The following is a 13652-nucleotide window of genomic DNA, read 5'->3' on the forward strand; positions in this document are numbered from 1 at the left end:
TATCCTCGCTTGTTCAAGCATTTAGGTACATCTTAACCCTTTATTTTCACAGATGAAAGTATCTTTAGTATTGTATATTGTAATGACCCTCAAGGTCATTTTCTTTATTTCCATACATTCTTATCCATTGGAGCTTTCCTATAGCTGCACCAAGTCATTTGTGACTTGCTAGAGGTGAAAGTAGTTATTGAGCAGTTTGTATAGTTTTTAGAGCCAATTTACTATTTTGAGCTCTTCGCTGGTAAGGATTGGATACTTGGAAAAAATATCGATGTAACAAACTTGTATGTCAGTTTTGATAGTTCTAACAACTCTAAAACGTCTATTATAGGCTAGTGGGAATTTTGGTTCGGATCCTAAGGCTCCTAGAATTATTTTGGGTTATTGGTAAAAAAAATTGATAAAATTAGCCCTTGAATATGGGGACCACTTTTCATCCAAATGAACTTGATTAGAAATCACTACTATGCTCTTGAGTCTGAAATATTTAATTTAACAAGGAAGAATAATTCGTTTGAATTTACGGGTTCTAAAGAAATCCTGATTGTTCTGTGGAGATTTTGAATCTACCAAGTCATAGCTGGTGCATCCTCTTAACCGACACTTTGGTCTCTTAATAAAAGGTCACTTTAAACGTCAAGTGGTCACTTAAGTGACAAGGGCTTGCTAAGATGGATCACCTAAGTGATGGATTAATTGCTTAAGCGGACATTGCATAAGTGATGTCTCAATCGATTAAGCAAATATCGGCCCTAAGCGGTGATTACTTAAGAGATCCACTAGCTGCTTAAGCATTGACTACTAAAGCAGTCAAGTAGCCACTTAAGTGGTAACTAGAAGCCATTAAATATCCCATTATCCTAATTTTCTCTCCATTTTCCACAAGTCTAAGATTCAAAAAGAACTAGAGAGTGTGGAAAATTGAGAGAGTGATTATTCAGAGCTCTTAGGGAGGGGGTGTTGTGATCTCAAGTTTCTCATTTCTTCATCAAAATCTTGGAAAGTTTCCATTTAATTTATCTTTAATTTCAATAGTATTTCCCAAAATGCTTAGATTATTTTTGGGTTGATTTTAGCATCATTTGAGCTTGAAATTTACCCATTCTTTAGAGTAAATGTTGCTTGATCATAGATGTATATGTGGATGGTTTCAAAAATATGATTTTGCAAATGGGCCATTCATGGGATTTTTATGTGATTTTTGACCTAAAGAAAAGAAAATAAAACATGGGTACCATTATTCTTGTATTTATGAATAAAATATCATTTTTATAGCATGGCATCATGCATAATCTTTTCAACTGGAAAAATCAATGATTTAACACATTTTACTAGGATTTCTACAATGTCGAGGTAGGCTAGGTTCACCTTTCTCATAGATTCGGCTAAATTATAGTATTTTCGTGATGATATGCCATATATGCATTGGAAATTATGTCTTGGTTATATTTAGTATAAATTAGATCTTTTAACTGATTCAAAAACCATAAATTAGACATAATAGAATTAGCTAATTGTTTCTTAAGTAGAATTGATATATTGGGACTAAAAGGTGGATTCTTTAATATCTTGTAGTGAAATTAGTTACCTTATCCATGTTCGGGGTAGAATATACCTTTCAATGAATCTCGGAGATTTTGAGTGTGCCCCTTCGTCACACGATATGTCAAGACTACTATTAGCTCTTTGTAAAATTATAGGCATGTTCATCATCTATATTTTATTTTAGAGCTTGAGGATGCTTAGAAGTATGATTCTATATTTTATATTGATTCTTGGGAGAGGATATTATTTCTAGTTTAAGTAAGAAAATTTATGATGATATTAGTTTCGATTCGTATCCATCAATTTTTGATATTGAGATTTGATTCATATACAACAAATGATTATATGTGTACCTATTCAAGTCTAACATTTAGAGGTTATTTTTGATAACTATGGAATCAATTCGAGTTTGGTGTTTATGGTATAGGGGTTCCATGGTTATAGTTTGGAATTATGGTTAAATTAGTCGATTACAGTCACTACTTCTCTTTGACAGCACACTCCGGACTTATAGGCGCCCACATAAAGTTATTTACTTTATTGTATTTATTGCCTTATGGGGCTAGCATTTTAGTGTTGGCTTTGTTTTTTTTTTTTTTTATGTTATTAATCTAGATATTTATTTATTTCATTAAGTTATTTTGAGTGCTATTCAATGTTTGTTCTCTTACCCCGACTTTTTAATTCATCTTGTATTTGTATTGTATTGTATTTATACTATGATTTATCTTAGTTTGTTGATGATGCCAACTGAGTACCCATTGCATTGATATTCATACTACACTTCTGTATCTTTTTTATGCCAATCCAAGTACTAATTGTTTCCGTTGACACTGCAATTATGCGATCTAGAGTTCAAAGACATGGTGAGCTCTCAGAGACGGAGTTGACCTTTTCTCCATCTATTGTATTATGCCTAGTCATTCCATATTTGAGACTAATGTATATTTCACTATTATAGTACTTTTGTTCTTTTGGGTTTAGCGACTCTTGTACCGACACTACTAGGTCGTGGGATATTTTTATTTGTCTTATTTATCTTACATATTATTATTAATTTACGTTTTATTACTTGTAAAGGTTTTTTTTTTTGCATGTTTCCTTCATTCATGCCACTTTCCACTAAACTAGCCATTTCTTATAGCTTTGAGATATATTTTAGCTTACCTATAGGTGGGATAAAGTAGATACCATAATGACTCGTAAATTAGGTCCTGACACAAAGTTACTTTATCGGTTTTCCATACTCAAGATAGGGCTAAAACCATTACTTTCTTTCCAACCATTTTCTTTGTAATGTTTAAAATCTCTATTTTTTCTTAATCCAACCATGATGGTGAGAAAGTATGTATAAATATGTAATTGCATATACAAGCCAATTAATTATATAAATTCATAATTCTAAGTGCATATGAGAAGTAGGAAATAATTCCTTAACATAAATAACATAACCAAATAGGACCCGTGTATGATACTATCTTCGACCTATAGGCCCCACAATACCATTACATGAAATAATATAGTAGAAATTAAAGCTATACAATTATATGTAGCTCAAAACCAACATATCTTGAGAGTCTACCAAAATATAGCTTGAAAAGTCCATATGCTACTCAAATGCAAGCATCCTAAAGTAAGGCCCAATCATAAATCCTACTTTAATGTCTTCAAAATAGGCCTAAGAAATTAGAAAATCGAGATTACTTAGTCTAACTAAAATTAATCAAGAATTAATGAGCAATTTATATTATATAGGGTCTAATTGAGCTATCTAGAAGAGAGAGAGTAATAACATACCAAGAGGCTGACTAGCAAATCCTACACCATCATAGAGCTACCTCCTTCTTTGGGAAGGCCTCAGAATATAATCACACTATAAAAAATATAACCTACTCAATAAGATGACAAAATGATATACATAAATTAATAATGAAATACGAGTCACAAATTGGGTCAAAATATGACCCTCGTAACCCAAAGATGAAAACAAAAAATTAAGTTGGTAATTATCCTTCACCGGTGGTAAGAAACCCATTCCCAGAAGTCTGGTATATATGGAAGTTAATTTAGACATGTATTAGAAAGGAAAATAAACTTTTATTAAATGGAAACCAATAATTTTGAGTTCAATACATGAATTAAGAGCAGAAAAGATGTTAGATAAAGTAAAGGGACATATCAAGGAGGATATTTGTCTTACCAAGTAAATAAATTATTCACAATTGCTCACTTTCACCCATAACCAAGCTCTCAAATAACGAGGGAAATAAAATTGAGTTGTGTCAAGAAGATGGAAAAATTATACAATAATTGTCATCTTTGAAGTTATTTTTCCTCAAAAGCAGCATCTCTTAGTTAATAACCTTCTGCAAATGGAAATGACATTGAAGTATCTGACATCCACTATGCATAGGATTGTTTACATAATTTGAATTGCCTTAATAGAAAATCTCCTTTAATAGGAAGGCACTGATGTGAATAGCCTCTATAAAATCAGTCAGCTCTTAAAAAATGTGACTTCACTGGTGTGAGACAACCTCCATGGAGAAGCTACACAAAAAAATTTGGCTAAACATCACCAAGGACTAAATAGACCTCTGATAATTTTTCAGGACCTAACAGATACAAACCAGAACTCTACCTAATTCGAAATAGCATACGAGACTCAATTGAATCAATGAAATGCCCAATAGGTGTCATTTCATAGAAGTACTAACCAAAAATACTTTTTTTTGGTTTTCACTAAAACACTAATCGAGCAGCCAAATTGAGTTTGAAAGCCTCGTTACTAGAACAAAAGGTCCCTAAGCCCAATATCCACAATCCAAATCTAATAGAACTATCATAGTTCACATATGAGGCTAATTACTAGGAATATTGAGTAATGTTAAACTTATTAACCTCAAAATCTCAAAAACATAAGAGTTGGTTTAAAACCAATCTAGACTCCTAAAATCGAACCGTCTACCTAGCCAGCAATAAATATCCTATAGGAACTATAAGAAGGGATAAAATATGAAAAATTTCTAAAAATTAATAAAATAATGGAGATGGTTATTACAATATCCACTACTAAAAGGACTTTTGTACTAAAAATTCATAAAAAATGGTAATTAACGGCCTTATAAGGTGAGGATATTTGGTCAGGATTTCCTACTTCATCATGCAAGTACCCTCCTTTAATTGGTAATGCTACCATCAAACATTAACTAAAAGAATCTCTGTCAACCCAAACTTTCTAACTTCCTTGGCAAAAATATAAATTGAATCCTTCTCTAAATCTTTTAATTGAATCAAATTCTACTAGAGAATGTGAGAATTATTTTGAATATATCAAGTAGACATAGATAATTTATAACTAGATTGTCATGACTGAAGTCTACACCCTTGATGTAAAATAGTTTTTAGTGATGCTAGTGACCACAAGCTTACCCATGTCATGGTAAAACACTAATAATTCTAACTATATATATAATAGTAATAAAAATAGTTTCCAGTTTCGACACCTACATCGGCAAATATGATTTGCAGTATTGATCCCATCAGGACCTCCATCTTCACAACTCGTCTACACAACCCTTTTTAAAGCCCAATTAAACAATCCATTACACATACACAATAATATAGCCAGTTAGTTACCAAAAAAAACTTCGTTGGTATCGTCATACCAATACCACTTACAAGCGTTCAACATGAAATTATCATTATCAATCAACCAATCATTCATTTGACCTTGGGACTCAAGCCCATTATCTAAGAAAGGCACTAATTCAATTCAAAGTTTAGGTACTCGAACCCATTGTCTAACAAACACATAAATCATATTAATCTTTAGGGACTCAAACCCTTTTACCCAATTAAAGCACCAAGGTTACCATTTATATCATTACATAGCAAACAAGACCTTTAAAAAATCATTTACCAACCATTCCTATTCATTAGGACAAGGACTTAGTTCAAAAAACCATTTAACATATGACTCATTTGTTCTGTTAAGCATTTTGACAAATATGTTGAGATCATACTATTATCAAGGCCAAAGCCCAAGTAAAATCCATCAGGTTTAGGGTTAACCATGACCCAATTATTAAACCATAATTAACAAGCATCCATATGCGCAAACCATCATAAAAAACATGTATAAAATAATTTACACCAAGAGTAAACTATACTAAACTATATGCAAAAAACCTTTTACATTGGTCTTAAAAACCATACTTAATAAATTATAAACAAACTTTAAAACACATGATTTCATGAACAAACAATGCTGGAAGAGTTACATGCCTTATTCAGGAAGATTTATGCAAACAATTTGACTCTTGAGCCTCTAAATAAATACCTTGTAGAAACCCTATCCCAATTTTCAAGAAAGAGTTTTAGGAGTGTTTTGATTGTTCAAAGTGTGTAATGAGTAGCTATAATATGTTTTAAGATGTGAGGTCTTAAGTGTTTTAGGTGGGAAATGTCTAAAATGTCCTCATCTTAAAAGCTAAGAAACGTGCGTAGGAGGGTATGACTCCCCCTAAATTATTCCCCAATCATACGAGTCATACACACCACTCATACTCCAGATGGAATTTTGGACTCCATTTTTGTGCAATATACGAGTTCAAGGCCTAACTCGTATCCAATAATATGATTGGTACCATAGAACCATATACTATGTAGAATTATCTAGTCTAGATATTGGACATCATATGATTTGGCACTATACTTCTCATACCTTAACATATAACTAGTATGATGTCTTCTCGTACCTTTGACAATAAGCAACAAACACTATACTGAGTAACATATGGCCAAGGACTTCAAACTATATCCAATACCCAGAAGTTGTAAGATGCAAGTCGTATGATACATAGAAAGTTTAAAATTAAGAAATTTTCTAAGGGTCAAAAGTACCGTGTTTGAGAATACAGAGGCGTTGTTGGAAACTTAGAAAATTTTCAAGGTTTTTTTAGTGCTGATGCTTGTGCGATCATGAAAAATACATCATGATCTCCCTATTGTGATCCGAAGAAGGCTGTGGAGATCACCCAATTTTAGTTGTAATCTATAGATTACAATATCCATATTTGAGTACCTGGTATGGATGTAAAATGACCCTTTAGGCCACATCTTGGTCATTCTCCACTCATCATTGAGACTTAAAAACCATAAAAGAGTGTGCTAACTTTAAATTGAGTCTTAGAGGAGACTTGGGAGTTTGATTAACATATATTTTTGCGAATATATTTGGATTTAAGGAAAAAATTCCTTCAAATTCATGCTTGAATTCCTTGAATTTCGTACCAAATTCCTAAATCCTTTAGGGATTGATTTTAGCCCAGACTTAGCTTGGTTTTCTCCCATTTTGAGGGGGTTTGATTCCATGAGTTTTATATCATGTCCGGTTGGTCTCGGAGGTGTGTTTTTCCATGAGTGGGACCTAAATAATATTTTTATATACTTTTAAGACTAGAAAAACAATGGTGTAATATGGGTATATATTCTCATATTGATGTGTAGAATGTGTTTTTGGTGGATTTATATCTTGAAGAGGCTTCTCTGAAGGTGAAAGCAAAGTTTTAGCAGATTATTGAGCATTCTTTGGATTTGAGATAGCTTAGGTTTATCCCTTGTTAGAATGATCTTTGTCATAGTATACTTGTGATATCTTGTTAGATTGGGAGATGTTTTAGGTGTTGGTTGTATAATTATGCAAGACTTGAGCTTTGTTGGATCTTTTAGGTCCTTTTAACCCATATAGTTAATGTCTAGTTTGTTGTCTTGAATCATAATGGACTAGACTTAATGTCTCATGTTTAGCATGAGAATTCTTAGAATTACTCTAGTTAGGTAAGAGTGTCCTTGTCAGTCATTATTAGGGAAAGATTGACCTTACTTACGTACTTTAATAAAGTTGCTTTAGTTACAATAGACTTTGGGATAATATTTGAGCAGGATCCCCACCTTGGATTCAATGGTGGCTTTTTATACATCTCAGAGTTGAAAAGAATACCATAGGCTAGTCTGGGGTAGAAATGAATTTAGATGGTATATTGGGGGATTTAAAATTGGTTCCTTGACCCACCTTAGGCAAAGATTGAGGTAAAATGACCTTGAGGAAATATTGAGGAACCTTGGTAGTAAATTATAATGATTCCATTAGAACTAATGTTCATAGTCTAATTGACTACAACTATTTATGATGTTATGATAAGCTATTAATTATGTTATTAACAAAGCCTATGACCATGATATAGATTATGCCATGGATTTGCTATTGCTCAAGTTATTGATAAACTTTCATTATGCTAATGGTGGGCCAATGAATAGGTTACTTGTTGGGCATTACTTCTAATAATACTTATGGTTATGCTCATGGGCTAATGGACTAGATTATTTACTTATAATCTATAATATTCATTTAAGACATATATATACACTTATTTGTAATGTCACATTGATGATGAACAAAGAAGTATGGAGATATGCTATTCTTTCTTCACCTTTTATATATTTCACTTTAACCTCGATGGGATTGTTCTTTAATTTAGCAATCGTGAGGTTGGTTAGTTAATTTATTCCATGCGGGGATTGATCTTTATTATCAATATTAAATTTGATATGATGTAATGATACCCGATATGACCAGAGGATATTATGATGATGTGTTTATACTCGGCAAGACTGGAGGATATTATGATGATGTGATGATACAAGATAGGGCCGGAGAATATTATGATGAGATATTGATACCCAACAAGGTTGGAGGATATTGATTATTATGATTAAATTATGGCATGGCGGGAGGATGATTAAATTGATGTGTCTATATGTACATCTACTGGTTAAAGTTTGGCTTGCCCTATGTATATGAAATCACCTACTTATTTATATACTTATGTATAATTTGGGTATTTTTTTTGATAGTATGGATACCAATTATGGCCTACAGGTGATAAATATTCATAAAGTGGTATAGTCGATATTTTGCGTTAAATGTGAAATTAGTGATGGATATTGTTTAAGTGGCAAGTAATGGCTAATGGATAATCAAGCATTAGCAACAATAATGAATAAAGGTATAAATGACTAGTTATAATGATGGGTAATCTATAATGATCCTTAAAGATAATAATGATTAGCAATCATAATAATTAGTTGATGATAATGATTAAGTTAATGAGGATGGCCAGTTAATAAATGGTGCTTAGTTGTTAATATATTACTTAGTGATCAATATAGCCTGGTGGCTAAAAATTGGTTAGTGATGATTAATGTCTAGATGATAAACCATGAATTAAAGATTATGTGGTGAATAGTTATTAATTAACAACTAGAAGTCATTTAATGGCTTGTAAGTAAATGGATTAGTTAATGAGAGTTGACTAGCTAGTAAATTTTTATTCGGTATATTGATGCCAATATTGTCAAAATGATGGTGATATTATGTTGTGAATATACTTTCATGTGTTGAAAAATGATGAACGTCATCAAATGATCGATTGATGGTATATTTTTGAATGGCGATTAAACAATTTTGAGGTTGGGGTTAATATTAATTAATTGATTGATTTATTCTTCTCTTAGATGTACTCTCTTGTAGTATGAGATGTTGTGATGAGTTTTTTTATTTATGCACTAGTTGGTGTATGGGATAAAACTTTGCACCTGTGTTGCTTTATGATGCGTTATGATTTAGAATTATCTATCACTTATGTATAGTGATATTGACATGTGTTGTTTCTTTATGTTATGTTGTTATTTTCATTAGGTTATTCTTTATATAGAGATTGATGATGGAGATGATTCAGGTTTGATTCTTTACCTTGACTTAGTTTTGATTATCTTGCATTGTATCATCTTTATATCATGATTTTTCTTAACAGACCAATGATGCCTGTTGAGTACCAAAGTTTTTGGTACTTATACTACACTTCTATACCTTTTTTTGTATAGAACCGAGTACTAGCTGTCACCGTTGATCTTTGCTTTTATGGTGATTTATTTTTGGAGATAGCGTGAGCTCATGGAGTTTGAGTCGCCCATTTTCCTTATATCATTTATATTCAATCTTTAGTAATGAGATGGATGTATTTACTATATTTTGAGTGTTTTGGGTCATATTATTGACATTATATGCCCTTGTATAGGCTATACTAGGTCGTGCAATTAGTATCTTATGATGATTTTTTATCTATTTTGAACAATTTGCATATAGTTTAACTTGTGTTCATTGATTTTGGCCTATAATGGACATTTTCTACCAAAATAACCCATTGCAGTAGCCTTGGGTTATGGTGTTGGCTTACCTACTAGCAGGGTTTAGTAGGTGGAATTATGACTAGTAAATCAAGTCATGACAAATTAATATCAGAATCATTAATTATGTTAGTACAAGAGCAAGTTTCTAGTAGAGTCCTGTGAATCAAAATATTGATATCTGTTTCCTATCTTTTTGAGGCTATGGGACATTCTTAGGAGTTCTTTACTTCCTTTACTCATTTCGTGCCAAGAGACTAAGTTGGTTTGTAGAGTATTCCCTTGAATTTACTCTTTTATGCATGGCAAGGACACTTGCTACCACTACAAAAGATGAGGGTCCTGAGACTGAGCCCAGGGATTCTTTTACTGTTCCTCGAAGACGTGGAGGTCATGTACAACCTCATAATATTTTCCTATCTAAGGGCTAGGATAGGCCGCCTACCCCATACCTTATTACTACACCCAAGCCACAAATTACTCCTTCTCATCCAACGGTGGGCATAGACCAGCCCAAGATCCACTAGGGTTTATTCCTTCTTTCTCACTCATAGATATGTTGATTCAACTTTTGGAAATAATTGGTGTTATGCCATCTGATAGTGCACAGTCTACTGATCAGAGTGGTATTGAGGTGGGGACATAACTTATAGCTGTAGCTCTAAGAGTTGAGATTCCATGTAAGATCCTACAAAATTCTTATCTTAATTCAGTCCTTTAAGCTTGGTAAGGGGGTCCCAAACTTAGAAAATTCTAGCTAAGTATTCAGACTTAGTCTTATTTAGCCTTTGAAAGTTAGCTACATTATTTTGTGACCTTTTTATCCATTAGTAGTTGATATTTGAGTAAATTCATGATCAAGAAGGTCAATACGTGTTCCTGGACAAGTTTTAGATTTTTTTGGACCCCGTTTACACCATGTTCGAGTGAACAAAATAGTGAGTCGACGCAATGTCAATGTGTCGCATCATCCATCGCATCAATAAATAATTTTTCCCTTAGCTCAGTGTAAATTCCAGTTAACCGATGCAGACTCGACGCAGCGTGTTGGTCATCGTATCGATGCCAATGATGCAGCACGTTGGTCTGCGCGTTGATAACACAATTTGTAGTCATTAAAAGGCCACATCTTCGGGGTTAATTAAGTCTTTTTACGATGCCCTTCATCCCCCATACCATAAAATTTAGCCCCTTTTTAGCAAGTTCTATTCATTCTTTCACAAATTGCTCAAGAACAAAAATCCTAGGTAAAATAAATTCAAATTCAAGGCTTCGGATTCCATCGTTAATTTTTAAGAATTCATAAACTAAGGTATGTGAAGTGTTCATCCAAGGGTTCCTTCCATCCTTGGATTTCAAGAAACTATTTTTAAACTTCAAGTGTATGTATTTCATGAATTTCATGTTGGGTTTGATTATATTCATCTTTATACTAGTTAATTAGGATTCTAATCCATGTTTTATGATAAGTTTCATGTGGGATTAATTGATATATATGTAATATCATGTGAATCTATGTTGAACCCTTGAAATTGTGAAGTTGGAGTTGAATTATGATGTTTACTTGTGTTTAACGTTATGTACGTGTATCATGCTTATTAAGTTCTTGATGAATTGCTCATGTGAACAAATAATAAATGGTAATCATGTCATGTCAGCTTATGTGCGAATTGTATCATGCAAGTGTTTGATAAAATACCTCCATGAATGAGTTGTAACAAAGTGGACATGATTATGCTTTTTAAGACTATGTTAAGATTTACTTTCATGTTAGCGAGTCCTAGGGGTATTTGGTACCCAAAAATTTAGCTGTGTATTTATAGCCAATGTCACTTACATGATAATCTCAGTCATGTCACGATCAGTAGTACTCTTAGTTAGTTACAGGGCTCAGGAAAAACTCAGTAGACTGAGTACTAGTCTAGCCTACTTCAGTATTCAGTTCAGACGACAGTAAACTCATTCAGTGGTATTCTGTCAGTCAACAGAACTCAGTAAATACAGTACAGATTTTAGTCTATCCTAGTAAAAACAAGAAATAAGGTTAGTGTTTATTCAGTTATGATTAGGCTTCAACAGCGAGTGAACCCAGGGATGGGGGGAATTCCTGCTAGTAGAGGGTTTGAACCTTAGTAGAAATCCTTGTATTATAGAACTACGTAGCCAGCGTAGGTTAAGATATCTTCCTGACAATATTATAAGGGTTGATACAACTCATTCAAGTTTTCGTCACAGCGAGGGTTGATGAAAGAGCTTTTTGTTAGAGAGGGTTAACTCATACCTTGTCTCTACCTGTGGCATGGTATTGACACCGTTCTAACTGGGGTTACAGGTTGGACCCTAATCTATTTAGTATCAGTAATATAGTATCAGTAAACTCAGATATTAGTAAATCAGTATTCAGACTCAGTATTTAGTGTTATCAAAATCTCAGTTACAGTCTACGTATTTATATATGTACTCTCATTCCGTTATACTCATGTTATTCAATTAGTATTGTTAATGCATATGAACCCATGCATTTTATCCTACCTCACTGAGCATACTAGCACATTCAATGTACTAATGCATGCTTTTCTTTTGCGCTATGATGTCTTATATCATAGGTTTAGATACACGGGCTACAAAGCACCCTTAGCAACTCAAATTCTCAGCAGACAGAGTTAGTGGTAAGTCTTCATAATTTGAGGACATTGTTGTTTTTTAGCATTTTAGTTCATTTTTAGTAATCAGAGTTAGTTGGGGTCTTGTCCCATCCACTCCACAGTTTAGACAGTTTAAAGGCTTTCCAGAGTAGAGTATTTTCAGACAGTTGTTTAGTTTTCAGTATTGATGTTCAATTTTCATATTTTGATACCATATTTAGTATTTATTTCATATTTGAACCTTATGACAAATTTCTGCCTATTTCTGTAAAGTTATAGTATTATAATTTAGTTACCGCAGCAGGTACCAGAGATGGGTTAGCTTGTGTCTTTTGGGATTATAAGCACCGTCTAATGTCTGGGGTATACACTTGGGGTGTTACATTCCACCTGCACTAATATATGCTCAGCCTGCTATGTCTTTTAAGGAGTATAATATGTTGGGTAGATTCTTGAGATTAGCTCTTCCTAGTTTTTTTGGTGCTCCAGGAGAGCATGCATATGAGTTCTTGATTTTTTATTGCTAGGCTTCATGGTTTGGGCCTTATTGAGACTCATGGTATGGACTACACCATATTATTAGTTGGATTTGTCTGATTATTACTGCTTGAGAGGTTATATATATTCTTGACCTTATCGATCTTCTCCCTTGTCTTCGACATATTTCTCTAAGATGTTCTTAGAGAAGTATATGCCTTGGAAACTTAAAAATTATTTGTCAGATTATTTCTCTTGATTGAAGCAGGGCTTCATAACAGTTAAAAAGTATGAGGCTTGTTTTTATAAGTTGGCTAGGCATGTAACTTCTATTTTGCATACTGAGTATGAGAGGGCTCGTTGCTTTGATAGGGGTTGAGACTCCCTATTTATATGTCTACTCAGAGTTTGGTCATTGTGGGTAGGTCTTTGGTGAGGTTTAAGATTATGCTAGATTGATAGAGTAGATAGAACATGAGGGTCGCGAGGGACATGATAAGAGGCCTAGGTTTTATGGTAGAAATAGTAGGAGCAATCTTAGTTCCCCGCCTAGAGATGATAGCTCTCTGAGCAGGTATCCTCTGCATCGCTCCTTTTAGCCTTAAGTCAACCTAGTGTACTATTTTTGGCAGATATATAGATAACTGATGGAGGTTAGTCTATCCCTAGTGATCGTCCTACTAAGGGTAGCATCCAGTCTTCGAGGGGTCCCTTTTTTGGTTAGTCTAGATGTGG

This window comes from Capsicum annuum, chromosome 3 (assembly GCF_002878395.1).
Source record: "Capsicum annuum cultivar UCD-10X-F1 chromosome 3, UCD10Xv1.1, whole genome shotgun sequence".
Taxonomy (NCBI): Eukaryota; Viridiplantae; Streptophyta; class Magnoliopsida; order Solanales; family Solanaceae; genus Capsicum; species Capsicum annuum.